The sequence below is a fragment of the Narcine bancroftii genome, chromosome 3 (assembly GCF_036971445.1).
Source record: "Narcine bancroftii isolate sNarBan1 chromosome 3, sNarBan1.hap1, whole genome shotgun sequence".
Taxonomy (NCBI): Eukaryota; Metazoa; Chordata; class Chondrichthyes; order Torpediniformes; family Narcinidae; genus Narcine; species Narcine bancroftii.
Genome location: NC_091471.1, coordinates 247,271,696 through 247,288,963, shown reverse-complemented (window position 1 = coordinate 247,288,963; position 17,268 = coordinate 247,271,696). Strand labels below are relative to the sequence as shown.

Genomic DNA, 17,268 nt, shown 5'->3' with positions numbered 1-17,268 from the left:
TGGTCTCACCAGAGGTTTGTAGATTTGCAACATGATCTCTCAATTCTTGAACTCAATCCCAATTAATGAAGCCCAGCATTCCTTAGGCTTTCTTAACTATCCTATCAACCTGCGCAGCGACCTTAACAGATGTATGGATTTGGACCCCAAGGCCCCTTTGTTCTTCCACACTATTAAGTGTACTCTGTCTTTAAAATGTATCACCTCCCACTTATCCAGATTGAACTCCATCTGCCACTTTTCCACCCAATTCAACATCGTGTCTACATCCTGTTCTAACCTAAGACAACCTTCATCACTACCCACGACACCTCCAACCTTCGCATCACTGTCTTGGGTAAACTTATACCTCTCATTTTGTTCATTTTAGATTGGTCACAGTGTTTGAGCTACCGAAAGAAAATAGACACACACACCGAGAGCAGTTCAGTTTATACAAATGTTTATTACTAATTCAAAAGCTGATTTCACGCTACAATATGCAAGCCCTTCCCAACTATACTTATCAACGCTTGGACTGGTCCCAACTGCCGAAGCGAGGCAACGACTGCACACTTGTAGTAGGTTGTCAGGGCGCTGGTAGCAGCTTCTCCACCTCCCCCGACCGGGACGTTGCTTGGACTCTGGCTGTTCTTCCTTCTCGACAAGGGGTGTTCCCACCCCTCGGAGAATCTAAACTTCAGCAGCAGGACCACAGGCTTATATACCCCAAAAACAATTAATCATGCGCCTACTCCTTCGAATATTTGTCAGTCAAAATCAAAACTGAACATTACATTCTACAATTTAGAAGATTAATTATTATGGAACCAGGATGTTATAATTTCCTGGTTTATCTCGTAGATACAAATACTTATTAAAACTTCTCGAGCAAGACAGGTTGTGACCAATTCGTCAATTTCAGAGTGTCGTATTTGACAACTGCTTTCCCTGGGCCTCACGGTGGAATTCCATTTCAAAGTGTATCTTCAGATAAGTCCCCATGGCTGAGTTTAATTACATCTGCTAGTTCTGAAAGTAAGGTGACCTGCGTGTGGACCCAGTGTCGTCAGTTCCACATAAGCAAAAAGCATCTGGGTACATGGTTTTAATCCTCCATTACATCCCACCCCTTGGTCACAATCTGTCATTTGCGAGGCCTAACCAGTATTTGAGTACAGAGGGAGCGAAAAAAGAGAAATCAAAACAACAATTACAAAGATAAGCAATGACGCGAGCAACCAACGGAGGATAGTGTGGCCCACCCCCCCAAATGTAGCAGTTAGCCATGAGAAAGGATTCCAACCAAGGCTCAAATTATCCTTGTTGGCCACAATACCCAGGTACTGGAGCTCACGAACAGATTTTGAAACATGCTGAACAATAACATATTTATATAAGCTGCACTTGAGGCTGGTGACCGAGGACTTCCTTGGTGTAATGCATCGGACCGTGTTTCCCACGGGGAACTCCCTTGGAACGTCCTCGACATTACAAATCCAATTGCTGGCATCAAAGCAGCTGTTAAGCCAGATCACCAGGAGTGTAAAATGGAGAACCTGGAACAAAGAAGCCTGACACATGTCACTCACAATACCATAAGCGTTCAGTGTTTAAACAGACTAAATCATCCTGTCCCTCAATAGCTACCCACTGAGTGTTACCCTGGGCAGGTGTCACTATTTCCCCTTTTACAGGAGGGCCACTACCTGGTGGTGCCACCCATACCTTTTGTCCAACATTCTCTAGTTCGGGGATGGGGGGCAATGACTGTTTTTCCTCTGGAATAGGCTGTAATTCAGGAGCGTGAAGAAGTCGGTGGAAAGGTGTACCTCCTTTTAAAGGGCGATGATTCAAATTGTCGACTGCCTGCTGCAGCACATGGCACCATCCCTTCTGGGTCCCCAGTGATGTTTCCAAACGAATTTGTTCTTTCAGTAAGCCGTTCATTTGTTCAACTAACCCGGCAGCCTGCGGGTAATAAGGAATATGGTGGACCCATAAAATACCGTTGTCATTTGCCCAATCACAGATTGCTTTCCCGGGGAAGTGCGAGCCATTATCAGAGTGAATCTCCTCTGGAACATCATAACGATAAATCAAATGGTTTAGTCCTTGGATAGTGCGAGCTTGGTCAGCCGTCTTGGTGGGAAAAGTAAAAACCAGGCCCGAAAAGGTGTCAACCATTACTAGGATGTAATATTTACCCATACAGTCTAGCATGGGGCCTATGTAATCAATTTGCCAGACTGCAGCTGAGTGAGCACCCCGTTTTATTCGGCCATGTGGACCAGGTGGAATGGTATGGAACTTCACAAGCTGACATTCTGGGCATGTACGTACGACCAGGCGGACATCATCCTGATGGACGGATAAAGCATGTGTACGGGACCACATAGCTGATCCCTTCTCCCCCAAATGACCACTCTGTTCATGTGCCCATCGAGCCAGGGGGACGGTATCAGCACAGCTGATAGTGGCAAGCTGATCTGCTACTGCATTATGTTGAGCCATGTTAGTCGCCATATTGGTATGGGCATCAACGTGATAAACGGTTATCTCACGATGGTGGGAAGCATCCCACAACAGCTGCCACAACTCTTTGCCCCATACTGGGTGGTCATGTATCATCCAGTTGTTCTTTTGCAAATCAGGCATCCATACCACAAGTCCATTAGCCAAAGCCCAGGAATCAGTAAACAGGCGAAGAGGGTGATCATGGGGATCTAGTGGTAAAGTGACTGCCTTCAACTCAGCATACTGACTGGAGCCACCATCCCCCTCCTCCGATAAGTGAGTTCCTGACCTGGGATGGTAAGCCACCTGTTCGTGTACGCGGCCCACCCCTTCAGGGCCTCTGGTCGCACGACTCTGAATATACCACTTCCATTTAACAATAGAAGACTGCTGAGCCCGCCCGATCTTTAGATTAGCATCATTAGCCAGGACCCAATTCATGATAGGAAGTGCAGGTCGCAATTGAACATCTGCATCACCTGTCATTCTTTCAGTCTCTAGCAGGGCCCAGTAACAGGCTAGTAACTGTTGTTCAAAAACAGAATAACGAGTGGCAGCTTCAGGCATGGTACGTGACCAGAATCCCAGTGGGACTCGGCGACCCTCTTGTTTCTGCCAGAGGCTCCAGGAGGCCACATCATCAATATAATGGTGAATTGAGAGGGAAGGCGATACTGGAAGGTGGGTGAAGGTATACTGGTGCCCCTTCCAGGTAAAGGCGAACTGATCCTGTGAGTCCTCAGCTATAAGAATACTGAAGAAGGCGTTAGCAAGAATAATGACAGCATACCATGTTCCTGAGTTCCCAGTAGCAATGTTTTTAATAAGGGTGACAATGTCCGGAACTGCTGAAGCAAGTGGTGGGGCATGTTTGTTCAAAAAATGATAATCATCTGTCATTCTCCAGGAGCCGTCCGGCTTCTGGACCGGCCAAACAGGGCTATTAAAGGGCGACGTTGCGGGCCTCACTACCCCTTCTTCTTGCAGAGCATTGATGGTGGCAGTAATCTCTTCCTGCCCCCCAGGGAGACGATATTGTGGAATGCACACTGGTTTCATGGGGGCTGGCACCATCACAGGATCCCACTTAACCTGACCCACTACTAGTTTTTTTGTAATAGTTCGAATTCCAAATTCAAATCCCCCTTGGCTAGTATTAAGGGCCATACCGGCCAACATATTAATACCCAGGATACACTCGTCAGTAGCAGCCACCAGGGCATGTAACCAGACAGGGGAAGGGCTATCACCCACCATGGCACAGACTTTTATTTCCTTTGCCAGGGTGACCGCTCCTCCCAACCCCTCTATTCGAAAGGCCGGTCCAGTCCAGAGGTCGGGATTACCAGGAATCACCGAGTGCTCTGCACCGGTGTCGACCAAAGCCAAGTATTACCCCCACCCCAGTGGATTGTTAACGGTATGTAGGGCCGCGGATCCCCGTGTGTGCGCCGTGTCTCGATGGAGTAGACACGGGAATCCTGCCCACACCTTCAGGCTTCAGAAGGGTTCGGGGGCTTCCAGGACCACATGCTATTGTTATCTTTAAGAGACTGTTTAACCCATTGTTTTACCTCATCATGAGTAACTGGAGCAGGAGAAGCCAGCTCGATAGAAGCAGCAGTGGGAGCAGAAAGCACAGCTGGGCCAGGAGGACTCAGCAGCTGGGGATGATGTTCCCCTGCTTTTTGCCTAAATCGATCTCCAATGGCAGCCAGCTCTTTTACAGAGAAATCACGGATCATTGACTCCTTCCGACCCCTGTTCCCACTTTGGCTCACAGGGTCCTCCACCCAGTCTAGGGGAGGAGGTGGAGGCCATCCAACAGAGGGAGTAGGCCATAGAGCATAAGCAGGGGTTTGGGTATTTTCCCCTGGGTCCACATGGAAAACCGGGGTATCTATCCCTTCCATCTCTACCCTTACATCATCCCCCCTTCTGTCTGTTTGGGAAATCTGCTGCCTTATAGGGCGGGTGTGAACAGCAGATGGAGAGGGTAGTATGTTAGACACATGCTGAGGAGTATCTGCATTATTACCATTGTCATTCCAGATATTCCCATCCCAATCCTCAATTACATCAGGATCGTCACCATTCCTTATCATGGCATGAATACGATATGGATCGGGTTCTACTCCATGCCTTTCCTTATCTGCACAGAGCTGCTGCCGGAGTTTAATATTACGGCAAATCATTTGGACATGCTTATCTTCCCATTCTTTGGCTCTGTCCTGACTGGTGCAAACAATCTCGCTCATCATGGAACAGCATTGTCGCAGGACTTCTAGCTCCTCCTCTAATTGCTTTCTTTTGCACTGAGATTCTACTTCTCTTTGAATTAATTCTGCTTCACGCTGAACGGAGTGGCGTAATGCTGTGGCCAGCAACCAAAAACCATTCGTCAGCGTTCCCTTTTTATCAGGAAATTTACTTTCTCGAAGGAGAGTGGCAACCCGCTCTCCCAGAGGTGCACTTGATGAGTCTAACTTCTCATCCCAACTAATGGGTGGTCCCAACAAAGACAGGGTATTGGCCAACATGCCAAACCCATTGACTTTGGAAGTCCATCCAGGAATCAAGAACTGCTCAGGGCTCACCTCTTTCTTTCGGCGAAACATCTTGAGACCAACCCTGCTCGCAGCGCCAATTGTCTTGGGTAAACTTATACCTCTCATTTTGTTCATTTTAGATTGGTCACAGTGTTTGAGCTACCGAAAGAAAATAGACACACACACTGAGAGCAGTTCAGTTTATACAAATGTTTATTACTAATTCAAAAGCTGATTTCACACTACAATATGCAAGCCCTTCCCAACTATACTTATCAACGCTTGGACTGGTCCCAACTGCCGAAGCGAGGCAACGACTGCACACTTGTAGTAGGTTGTCAGGGCGCTGGTAGCAGCTTCTCCACCTCCCCCGACCGGGACGTTGCTTGGACTCTGGCTGTTCTTCCTTCTCGACAAGGGGTGTTCCCACCCCTCGGAGAATCTAAACTTCAGCAGCAGGACCACAGGCTTATATACCCCAAAAACAATTAATCATGCGCCTACTCCTTCGAATATTTGTCAGTCAAAATCAAAACTGAACATTACATTCTACAATTTAGAAGTTTAATTATTATGGAACCAGGATGTTATAATTTCCTGGTTTATCTCGTAGATACAAAGAGTTATTAAAACTTCTCGAGCAAGACAGGTAGTGACCAATTCGTCAATTTCAGAGTGTTGCATTTGACAACTGCTTTCCCTGGGCCTCACAGTGGAATTCCATTTCAAAGTGTATCTTCAGATAAGTCCCCATGGCTGAGTTTAATTACATCTGCTAGTTCTGAAAGTAAGGTGACCTGCGTGTGGACCCAGTGTCGTCAGTTCCACATAAGCAAAAAGCATCTGGGTACATGGTTTTAATCCTCCATTACAATCACCTGCAAACTTACTGACGTATGCCTACTTCTTCTCGATAGATAGATCCCAGATAGATCCATGTCTCAGATAGATCCATGTCTCACTAGTCAGGCAGAATACTTTCCATCCAATACTGCTACTATTACTTGGCTTTATACAGGCAAGCCAACTCTATGCACACAGCCAAGGCTTCATGGATCCCATGCCTCAGGACTTTCTGAACCAGGCTCTCATGAGGGATCTCGTCAAATGCCTTTCTAAAATCCATGTAGACCATATCTACTGCATTGCCCTCATTTTGGACCTACCCACAATGACTCAGTAGACAGTCCCTCTACAACCTCCTCCCCTTTTATCCATGATCAGTGATGCTACTACCACCACCCCCACCCTAAGCCTTTTGAAACACCTAAATCCTGCTACCTCCATCAGTCAAGTCCCTGTAATGGCCACAACATTGATCCACGCTCAAGGTTCATCTCCTTATTCCTAATAACCCTTGCATTGAAATAGGCTCCAACATACTATATTTTTGCTTCTTCCCTGCCTGACCTTCTTCACAAACACACAGCACATTACATCATCCTTTCCACCTTCTGCCCTGGTTCTCTACAAGCACATTCTGGTTCCCATTCCCCTGCCAAACTATCAGATGATTATCCGGACATATCACAACTTGCATGATCTATTCACAGTCATTCTGACTAATTCTACGGAATTCATTCAGGTTCATTGCAGTTGAAGATTAGTAGATAACCATCAAATCATGACCCATCTTTAAAGCAGCAGTGTGTGGGCGAGGGCAGGTATCTGCTAGATGACGTCCTCAGGGTAATCTTAAAAACAAGCAAGGAACAGAGGTACTCCAATGACCCCTTCCTGTTTTCCCTTCCATTTCGAGAGATCATGGCTAATCCTTTGCCTCATTTATTCTCCTTGCTATCTCCGTCAGTTAAAAGCTGGGTGCTCCCATCTCTCAGTGGTTCAGAGTTCCCACCTTCCACAATCCTGAATGATGAAATCTCTCCTCAGAGTCCGAGTTTTACAGCATGGAAACAGGTCCTTTGGCTGACCATATTGCCCATCTGATCTGGGCCTATCCACCCATGAACCTGTCCAAATGTCTCAAACATTTCTATTCAAAGTATGTCAAGCTTTCTCTGCATTTTTTAAACCAAATCCCTTAACTGCTTTATCTGGTATTGTTGGAGAGAGTGACATGACGTTAACGGCAGCTGAGCTGCATGTATTAGCTTTTATTTCTCTTATGGTGAGGCGGGAGGTGCGGCTCAGATGGAGGGACGTTGCCCCGCCTCATCAAGCTCAATGGCTACCTAACGTCACGTTTAAATTTGGAGAAGATTAGATGCTCGATTTCCGATTTGAATGCAAGTTTTCAAACACTGTGGGGACCCCTTTTTAATTACTTTTATAATCTTTGATTTTTTATGAAGGTGGAACTGTCGACTAACGAGGTAATTTATCTCTCTGATAAGAATCCTGTCTTTTTTTGGCCAAACAGCTGCTTTCTTGGTAGTGGGTTTAGATTTTCCTTTTTTTTAAAAAATTAAAATATCATTATAATAGAATCTGATTAAAATCTGGAGAACCTTGGATGAAATATATTTTACGTGTAATTTATTTTCTGGCAGATCAATGCTTACACCCAGCACCTGTGCGAACCAAGACCACCCGCAAATTGGAGGAGCAGCAGCTAAATTTCCGTCCCGGATGGCATTAATGTCAATTCCTCTCGTTTCTGTTAGCCTCCCCTCAGTTTTCTCCCTCTATCCTATGGAAAAAAGGTTATAAATTCATGTTAAAACATGAATTAAGCTGTGCTTAAAATATTTATACCTGGGCAGCAAAACAGACTGTTCTCGTATCCGGAGGAAACACAAGAGTTCGCAGAGTGTTTGCAGGACAGAAGGAGAGATGAAGAGATATAATAAGAATGAAGAATGGCGATAAAGTATGTATAAAGATGTAAAAACAATGTATATGTAAAGAACTAAAGAAGGGAAGGAAGGAGGTAAGGGGAAAAAATGGGAGAACTTTGTTATATGTGTTTATTATATAAAAGTTTTCTGATGGGGGGGAGAGAATAACCGTCACTGCAAAATCAGTTGATGCTTGCGAACACAATCGCAATCCAAATGGAAAGGGGAGTTGTGCTTGCCCAGCAACGGATAAGGGGCAACTCAGAGATGGGGGCGGGGGGGGGGGCATTTAGGATTAAGGTAATATTGGATGTGGGAATTGTTGGAGTATTTTATGTTTTAAATGTGTTGTCATACATTGAGTTTAAAAAGGGAAAACTGAGAGATGAAAATTGGGAAAAGGGGGATGGTGGTGGTGAGGAAGCGGAAATGAGGTGTAAACAAGATATGAGATGGCCAAGTTGAACTATATGACTATAAACATTAATGGAATACATAACCAAATTAAAAGGAAGAGTCTATTAAATTTACTGAAAAAAGAAAAAAATAGATATAGCATTTATGCAGGAAACGCATCTGACTGAAGTGGAACATAACATATTAAAGAGAGACTGGGGGGGGCGTGGCAAGATGGCATAGAATCTGGATGTGCAATCTCGACCTCTCTGGCCAGACTTTTAAATACCCATTTTTTAACCCTTTGTTTTCAAGTTTAAACTTTTAAAATTTTAGTTTAAAGCATTAAGGAATCATTATGGCCACTAATGGTAAAAAGACTAAACCTCAAGTTCAAAAGAAGTTACATTTTTGAAGTGTTGAAGATTTGGGGCCTAGATGACTTGAAACGGCCCCAGGCTCAGTTTCTTCATTGCCCAAATCCCAAAGATCGTGGGAAATCAAGGATAGCACTAGATAAATTACCAGAATGGTACAAACAAGGAGGCTTACAACTACCAAACTTTAAGAATTATTATAGAGCAGCACAATTAAGATACTTAGCAGATTTTTATCAAACAAGGGAAAAACCAGATTGGACCAGATTAGAGCTGGATAAAATAGGGGAGAAGATACCTGAGCATATACTCTATAAGTGGGATGAAAAATTGGTGCCACGTAGGAATTCACCAGTATTACACCATCTGCTGAACATTTGGAAGAAGATTCACGTAGAAAGGAATAAAATAAATTATCAACTACCAAAATTAATATTGACACAAAATCAACTAATCCCTTTCACAATAAATAACTTTTCCTTCAGAGAATGGGAGAGAAAAGGGATCAAAAGAATAAAAAATTGTTTTTCGGGAAATTAATTATTATCTTTTGAACAAATGAAGGACAAATATAATTGGAATTACCTGTTCTCCGGAAGAAGGTGCGTGTTCCCAAGAAATGGACCCCGATTTGGAAAGCCTTTCGATTTCAATGGGGGGAGCACACAGGAAGACAACTCCATTGTTGGAAATGCATCAGGTAGCATTACAATCTGAAGAAATCGTTTTTCTTTGTGAATTGATGAGAAAACAACAAGATACGGGGGAAGACCAGCGGCGTCTCCCTGAATAAGTTGAGGTGCCGTCACTGGGAGTCCAGACCCGCAGTAAAACTTTTAAAATGCCTTCTGTTGAGTGGCAGCAGGAGCTGCAGTTACCTTGTTCTGCCACTATGTCAGAGAGAGCATAGCTGCAATTGTATGCAATTGAATGCAGTTATTCAAGCTGTTATAAAACCTGGAATGGATTTGTTGACATCTCAAATGAATGAAATGGTTCAAATGAATGCTGGTATGAGTTCACAATTAAATATGGTTAAGACACGTGCGGATGCATCTTATGAAGAATTTTTTAAAATTTCAGACTGCTTTTTTGGACTGTTAACAACAAGTGACTTCTAACACAAAAAAAGTGTTGAAGGTGGAAAAATCATTCATAGAATTAGGCGATCGTGAGAAGGAGCTAGAAAGAAAAATAGATTATTTGGAGAATCAAAGAATGTGAAAATTATTGGTTTGCCAGATGGTATAGAAGGAGAAGATACTCTTCATTTTTTTTAAAGACTGGATTCCGCAAATATTAGGGCAAGAATTTTTATCTGGGGGATTGGCACTGGAAAGAGCACATAGAGCTTTAAGAAGACTACCTTCAGCTGGTCAACCACCGAGACTGGTAATAATTCGATGTTTAAGTTATTTGGATAGAGAAGCAATACTTCAACTTGCAGTACAAAATGCGAGACGATGACAAACCCCATTATTGATTCAGAATAGTAGAGTCTTTTTTTATCCTGATCTGAGTCAAGATGTCATTTAATGTCGACGTCGATTCAATCCAGTTAAAGAAGTTTTGTGGCGTAAAGGTTATAAGTCTACTTTTCATTACCCTGCAGTGTTGAAGGTGTTTTACGGAGACTATGAATTTCAGTTTTTTAAAACTGATTGTAAAGCAATGATTTTTGCTGACTCGTTGCCAGATATAAGAGGACAACCATTATCTCCTAAATAAAAATTTGGTAGCTCTGGAAATGGAAGAAATGGGAAAAACGGGAATGGAAAGGATCTACCTCCTTCTGAAATGGGATCTTCGAAATTGGAGTCTTTTGGATGAAAAGAAGAATTTTCTTACTCTATTTTTTCTTTTGTAATTATGATATTTTGATGTTACTGACTGTTTGCCTGGGGAGGGGGAGATTTGCACTAAGTTCTTTACTAGACATCAGCCACTGGTGGGTGACCCACACCCAATTTTTGTTTAGTGGACTACTACCTTTTGGTAGTTTTTTTTGGGGGGGGGAATTTTTTCCCCCTTTATTTAATTATTTTTTTATATTTTTAACTTTTTTAGTTTTTAATTTGTGATTTTTTTTAATTGGAGGGCCTATATATGTTGATTTGAGTTTTTATATAAAAATATTATTGGTATTTAGTAATAATAGTAGATATGTCAAAGTTGAGGTTTGCTACTTTTAATGTTCGAGGATTAAATAGTACGATTAAACGTAAGCGAGTCTTGGCGTATATTAAGAAAATGAAATTTGATATTGCCTTTTTACAAGAAACACATTTGAATGTGAAGGAAAGCATGAAATTAAAGAGGGACTTGGTTGGGCATGTATATTCTTCTTCATTTAATTTTAGAGCTAAAGGTGTAGCAATTTTGATACATAAAAATTTATCTTTTGAATTACAATCAATGGAGGAAAAGGCAGGATGTATTCTTAAATTGAATTGTAAGATTTTTAGTGAATTTTGGACTTTACTTAATATTTATGCCCCAAATGCAGATGATGAAGTGTTTATTTTGGATGCATTTTTATGTTTGGGTCAAGCTAATGATAATATTTTAGTTGGTGATGATTTTAATTGTGTTTTGGAACCTTTATTAGATAAATCTCCGAAGAAAGTTTAAAAATCCAAGATGGCAATCCAGGTCCAAGCGTTGATGAAAGATCTTAATTTAGTAGATATTTGGAGATGCCTTAATCCAACAGAGAAAGATTTTTCCTTTTATTCATTTAGACATGAATCGTTTTCAAGGATTGACTTCTTTTTAGTATCGGCACATTTACAAGGGAAAATACAACAAGCGGAATATTCAAGTAGGGTGATTTCAGATCATTCTCTGTTATATTTTACATATCTGAGGAAATTCAAATAGCTTATCGTTGGAGATTTAATACAATGTTGTTAAAAAATACAGAATTTATTAATTTTTTTGAAAAAACAAATTAATTTTTTTGAAAGAAAATTCTAATTCTGTTCAAAGTAAATTTGTATTATGGGATGCTATGAAAGCCTATTTGAGAGGACAAATAATTAGTTATACTTCTAAAATAAAAAAGAATCGATTAAATCAGAGTCTTGAATTAGAGAAACAGATCAATGAGAGAAAAGGAATTTCAGAAATATAATACAGAAGATCAAAAAATAGAATATCTAGGCTGAAATTGAAATATAATACTTTGCAATCTTATCAATTTGAATGTGTGATTAATAGGACTAAACAACGGTATTACGAATGGGGAGAGACAGCACATAAGGTATTGGCGTGGCAATTAAAGAAAGAACAGATATCGAGGACTAATAATGCTGTTAGATGGAATTCTCTTATTACTTATAAACCCTGTGAGATTAATGATGAATTTTATAAAAAGGTATATACATCTGAAGGAAAACAGGAAAATGGATCGATTGATCTTTTTTATCACAGTTGAATTTACCGATATTAGAGGATGGAGATATACAGGAGTTAGAAGAACCATTTACTGATTCAGAAATTAAAATGGCTATGATGGAAATGCCGAACGGTAAATCGCCTGGTGATGATGGATTTTCGGTTGAATTTTATAAAATTTTTATGATGATTTATCTACAGTGTTTGGGGATGTATTACGTCAAGTTGGAGAACATTATGAATTACCTGAGTCTTGTTCTAATGCTTTAATTACAGTAATTCCTAAAAAAGATAGAGATCCTTTGAAAGTATCTTCATATAGACCAATTTCGTTGTTAAATGTGGATTATAAAATAATAGCTAAAATATTAGTGAATAGACTGGCTAAATTTTTACCAAAGTTGATTCATATTGATAAAACAGGTTTTATAAAGAATAGATATGCTTCAGATAACATTTTGCAAGTGATTAGTTTGATTAATAGATTTCGACAATCTTTAGATCATCCGATGGTGATATCCTTAGATGCAGAAAAAGCATTTGATAGAGTGAAATGGAATTTTTTGTTTAAATTTTTGGAGAAATTTAAGTTTGGTCCTTCTTTTATTGGTTGCATTAGGGCTCTATATTGTAAACTGGAAGCTAGAGTATTGACAAATGGTTTGATTTCGGAATCTTTTAAGTTAACTCGATCAACTCATCAAGGTTGTCCTTTATCACCAGCTTTGTTTGCATTAGTGATCGAACCTTTGGCACAGTTGATAAGACAAAATACACAGATACAAGGTATGAAAGTTTTAGACGAGGAGTATAAAATTAATTTATTTGCTGATGATGTATTTGTGTATTTAACAAACCCAGCTCAGTCACTTTTGCATTTGAAGGAATGTTTAATACAATATGGATGTCTTTCTGGATATAAAGTTAATTGGGGAAAAAAGTGAAATATTACCAGTAAGTGAAGGAGATTATTCAGTTCATAAGAATATTATTAATTTGAAGTGTACTGATCGAATTAAATATCTGGGTATAATTTTGAATGTTAATTATTAATCTTTATATAAATTAAATTATGCTCCATTAATAAAAAAAATAAAACTGATTTGATTAAATGGAAAGATTTACCTATTAATTTAATGGAAAGGATAAATAAAATTAAGATGAATATCTTTCCACATATACAATATTTGTTTCAATCTATTCCGTATTTACTTGATAAAATTTTTTTTCGAGATTTAAATAGAATGGTTGGGGAGTTTTATGGAGGGGTAAATTTTCGAGAGTAGCTTTGAATAAATTAACTTGGAAATATGAGTTAGGGGGATTACGTTTACCACATTTTCAAAATTATTATGAAGCAGCCCAACTTAAATGTATTAGTTCATTGATGGATTTGGTATGGCCTCCTATTTGGTCTAAAATTGAGATGGCAAGTATTTCTAAATTTGAAACACATCAATTTTTTAGATGGAATATGAATTTGTTACAACAATATAATGTGCCTATACTAAAACATTTAATGAAGTTATGGATAAAGAAAAATAAAATGATAGTTTCTAGGGGTAAATTATTGGCTTTGACTCCATTGTATAATAATCTACTTATTTCTTTTTCAATACATAATCAAAGTTTATTGCATTGGAGATTTAAAGGTGTGAAAAATTTGGGAGATTGTTTTAAAGAGGGTAAGTTTTTATCTTTTAATCAGATGAGGGAAGATTTTGGTATTGATAAGAACTCTTTATTTCTTTATTATGAAATTCGATCTTTGGTAAAATGTATGTTTGGTAGAGATATGAATTTACCTAAAATGACTAAATTTGAGACTTTTCTTATGAAGGTACCTGAGAAGGGTTATACTTCATCTATGTATCAAATATTACAGGATGGTATGGATAAAAAGGATTGGAATAGCGAAAAAATGTATTGCTAGTATGTGGAAAGATACAAATATGATTGATATTAATAGATGGCATAATTAGATCAAATATTGTTTAATAATGGGAAAAATTACATATGTTTTGCATGATAATTATGATGTTTTTATTAATAAGTGGCTGTTATATTCAGAATATTTACATTTCAATTTACACTGATTAGATTTTAATATGTATATTTCACTTTTTTAATATCCTTTTTTTTTTCTTTTTCTATGGCTCTCCTTAGGAGAGTTGGCTGAAGGGGGGATTTCTTTTTTTTCTCTTTCTTCCTTTTTTCTTATTTTTATATAAAAAAATGTTCATGTTTCATTGCTGTATATGTCATATATTATTTGTTTTTTGAATGAATAAATAAAGTTTAAAGAAAGAGAGACTGGGTAGGACACATAACAGCAAAAGCTAGAGGTGTAGAAATATTAATTAATTAATTAAAATTTACCAATCAAAATAGAGAAGGAAATAATAGATCCAACAGGGAGATATGTAATGATAAAGTGTCAGATATACTCAGAATTTTGGAATTTGTCAATATATATGCACCTAGTCAGGAGGATCAAAAGTTTATTCAGGATATTTTATTGAAGATTGTAGATACACAAGGAAATATATTGATAGGAGGGGATTTTAACCTTAATTTGGAACCAATGTTGGATAAAACTGGACAAAAGATGAGCAAAAAGAATAAAGTAGCCGAATATATGGTTAAATCAATGCAGGAAATGAAACTTATGGATATATGGAGGAGGCAGCACACATGAGAGAAGGAATACTCATATTATTCAAGTAGTCATAAAACATACTCAAGGATTGATATGTTTTTGTTATCAGCCCATATTCAAGGGAGAGTTAGGAAAAATTAGTATAAAGCTGGATTGCTATCTGATCATTCACTCCTGTTATTAGCAATAGAACTGGAGGACATCCCACCAAGAACATATAAATGGAGGTTAAACTCCATGCTACTTAGAAGGAAGGAATTTAGGGAGTTTATTGAACACCAAATAAAAACATATTTTGAAATAAACACTGAATCAGTGAAATACAAATTTATATTATGGGACACAATGAAAGCCTTCATTAGAGGGCAGATAATAAGTTATGTAACCAAGATGAAAAAGGACTACAATCGGGAAATTGTACAGAAAAGGAACTAGTAAAAAGGGATGATATAATGAAAAAGAGAGAATTGGTGGATAAAAAAATAAAATACGAAACATTACAAATGTACAAAGTGGAGAAGAATATAATGAAAATAAAGCAAAAGTATTACAAACTGGGAGAAAGAACACAAAATATTAGCCTGGCAACTTAAAACAGAACAAGCTAAAAAAAAAACTGTTTTGGCATCAAGGAAAAAGGACAAACAAATTACATATAACCCAACAGAAATTAATGAAAACTTTAAGGAATTTTATGAACAATTAAACCAAACTGAGAACGAGGGGAAAGATGATAAAATGAACTGCAGAAATTGCAAGAGGAACAAAACAAACTAATAAAACCATTTGAAATACAGGAAGTACAGGATATATGAAAAAAGCTGCCGATCAATAAAACACCAGGAGAGAATGGATTTCCAATAGAATTTTATAAAACATTTAAAGAGTTATTAATTCCTCCTCTCCTGGAAGTAATGAACCAGGTAGAAAAAATACAAAATTTACCAGGCTCGTGTAAGACAGCAGTAATTACAGTAATACAAAAATGGGGAAGGATCCATTAACACCAGCATCATATAGACCAATATCTCTACTTAACTCAGATTATAAGATAATAGCGAAATTATTAGCAAACTGATTGGCCGATTGTGAACCAAAAATAGTAAAACAAGATCAAACTGGATTTATTAAGAAAAGACGAACAGCGGATAATGTCCGTAAGCTTATTAATCTAATTCATGCAGTTCAAGGAAATAAGAAGCCAACAGTGGCTGTTGCTTTAGACACAGTAAAAGCTTTTGACAGAGTAGAGTGCAACTATTTATTTAAAGTATTACAGAGGTCCAATCTACCAGAAAAATATATAAATTGGATTAAAGCCTTGTATCATGGACTGTTGGTGAATCTAAGAGTAAAAGGATATGTATCAAACCAATTTAAATTAAGTAGGTCAACGAGACAGGGATGTCCATTATCCCCCCTCATTGTTCACCTTAGCAATAGAACCATTGACAGAACTGATAAGAACAGAAAATAAAATAAAAGAGATAAAAATAAAGGAGAAGGGGTATGAAATCAGCTTATTTGCAGATGACATCATAGTATACCTAACAGAACCAGAAATATCAATAAAAGAATTACATAAGAAATTGAAGGAGTATGGAGAAATATCGGGGTACAAGATCAATGCAAATAAAAGTGAAGCGATGCCAATGAGTAACGCGGATTATACAGAATTTAAAAAAGAATCACTTTTTAAATGGCAAACATAAGAAATCCGATACCTAGGTATTAGGTTAGATAATAATTTAAGCCACTTGTACAAACTAAATTATCAGCCACTAATAAAGAAATTGCAGGAAGACTTAGGACATTGGAAAGAATTACCACTAACATTGATAGGGAGGGTAAATTGCATTAAAATGAATGTTTTCCCAAGGATACAATACTTATTTCAATCATTACCAATTCCCTTAACAGAGAAATTCTTTAATGAACTAAAGAGAATAATAAAGAAATTATTGTGGAAAGGGGGAAACCGAGGGTAGTGTTAGATAAATTAACAGAGAGGTATAACCAAGGTGGTTTGCAGTTACCAAACTTTAAAAATTATCATTGAGCTGCACAATTAAGGTATTTATCAGATTTTTACCAGACAAGGGAAAAAACAGACTGGACTAAGATAGAACTAGATAAAATAGGGGAGAAGGTACCCGAACATATACTTTATAAGTGGGATGAAAACCTGGTGCGATATAAAAACTCACCAATATTGCATCATTTACTTAATATATGGAAGAAGATCCACTTAGAAAGGAAAAAAAAACAAATTACCAACTACCAAAATTGTTATTGATACAAAACTCACTAATCTCTTTTACAATAGATAACCTTTCCTTTAGAGAATGGGAGAGAAAAGGAATCAAAAGAATAGAAAATTGATCTTTGGGAAATAATTTATTAACATTTGAACAGTTGAAGTACAAATATGGAATAACTCATGGTACAATATTTGCATATCATCAACTGAAAGCTTATTTAAAGGATAAATTGGGAAACAGACTGAGATTACCAGAAGGAAGCAGCTTTGAATATGTGATTAAAGACACAATGATAATTAAAAGATTTATAACAAACATGTACATTAAAGAGAAGGA

At 38.2% G+C, this 17,268-nt stretch overlaps 2 long non-coding RNA genes across 3 annotated transcripts; one reads left to right on the top strand and one right to left on the bottom strand.

The window, feature by feature from the left end:
* Positions 1-425: 425 nt before the first annotated feature.
* On the bottom strand, positions 426-9,500 carry LOC138758474 (uncharacterized). Of its 2 annotated transcripts, XR_011354291.1 has the most exons (3): positions 9,202-9,500; positions 5,094-5,204; positions 426-1,538 (listed from the first exon to the last, which is right to left on the bottom strand). It is a non-coding gene; the product is annotated as an uncharacterized lncRNA (long non-coding RNA). The 2 variants fall into 2 exon arrangements; XR_011354290.1 differs by lacking the exon at positions 5,094-5,204.
* On the top strand, positions 7,145-11,504 carry LOC138758475 (uncharacterized). Its single transcript, XR_011354292.1, has 3 exons — positions 7,145-7,378; positions 7,556-7,875; positions 9,181-11,504. It is a non-coding gene; the product is annotated as an uncharacterized lncRNA (long non-coding RNA).
* Positions 11,505-17,268: the final 5,764 nt, after the last annotated feature.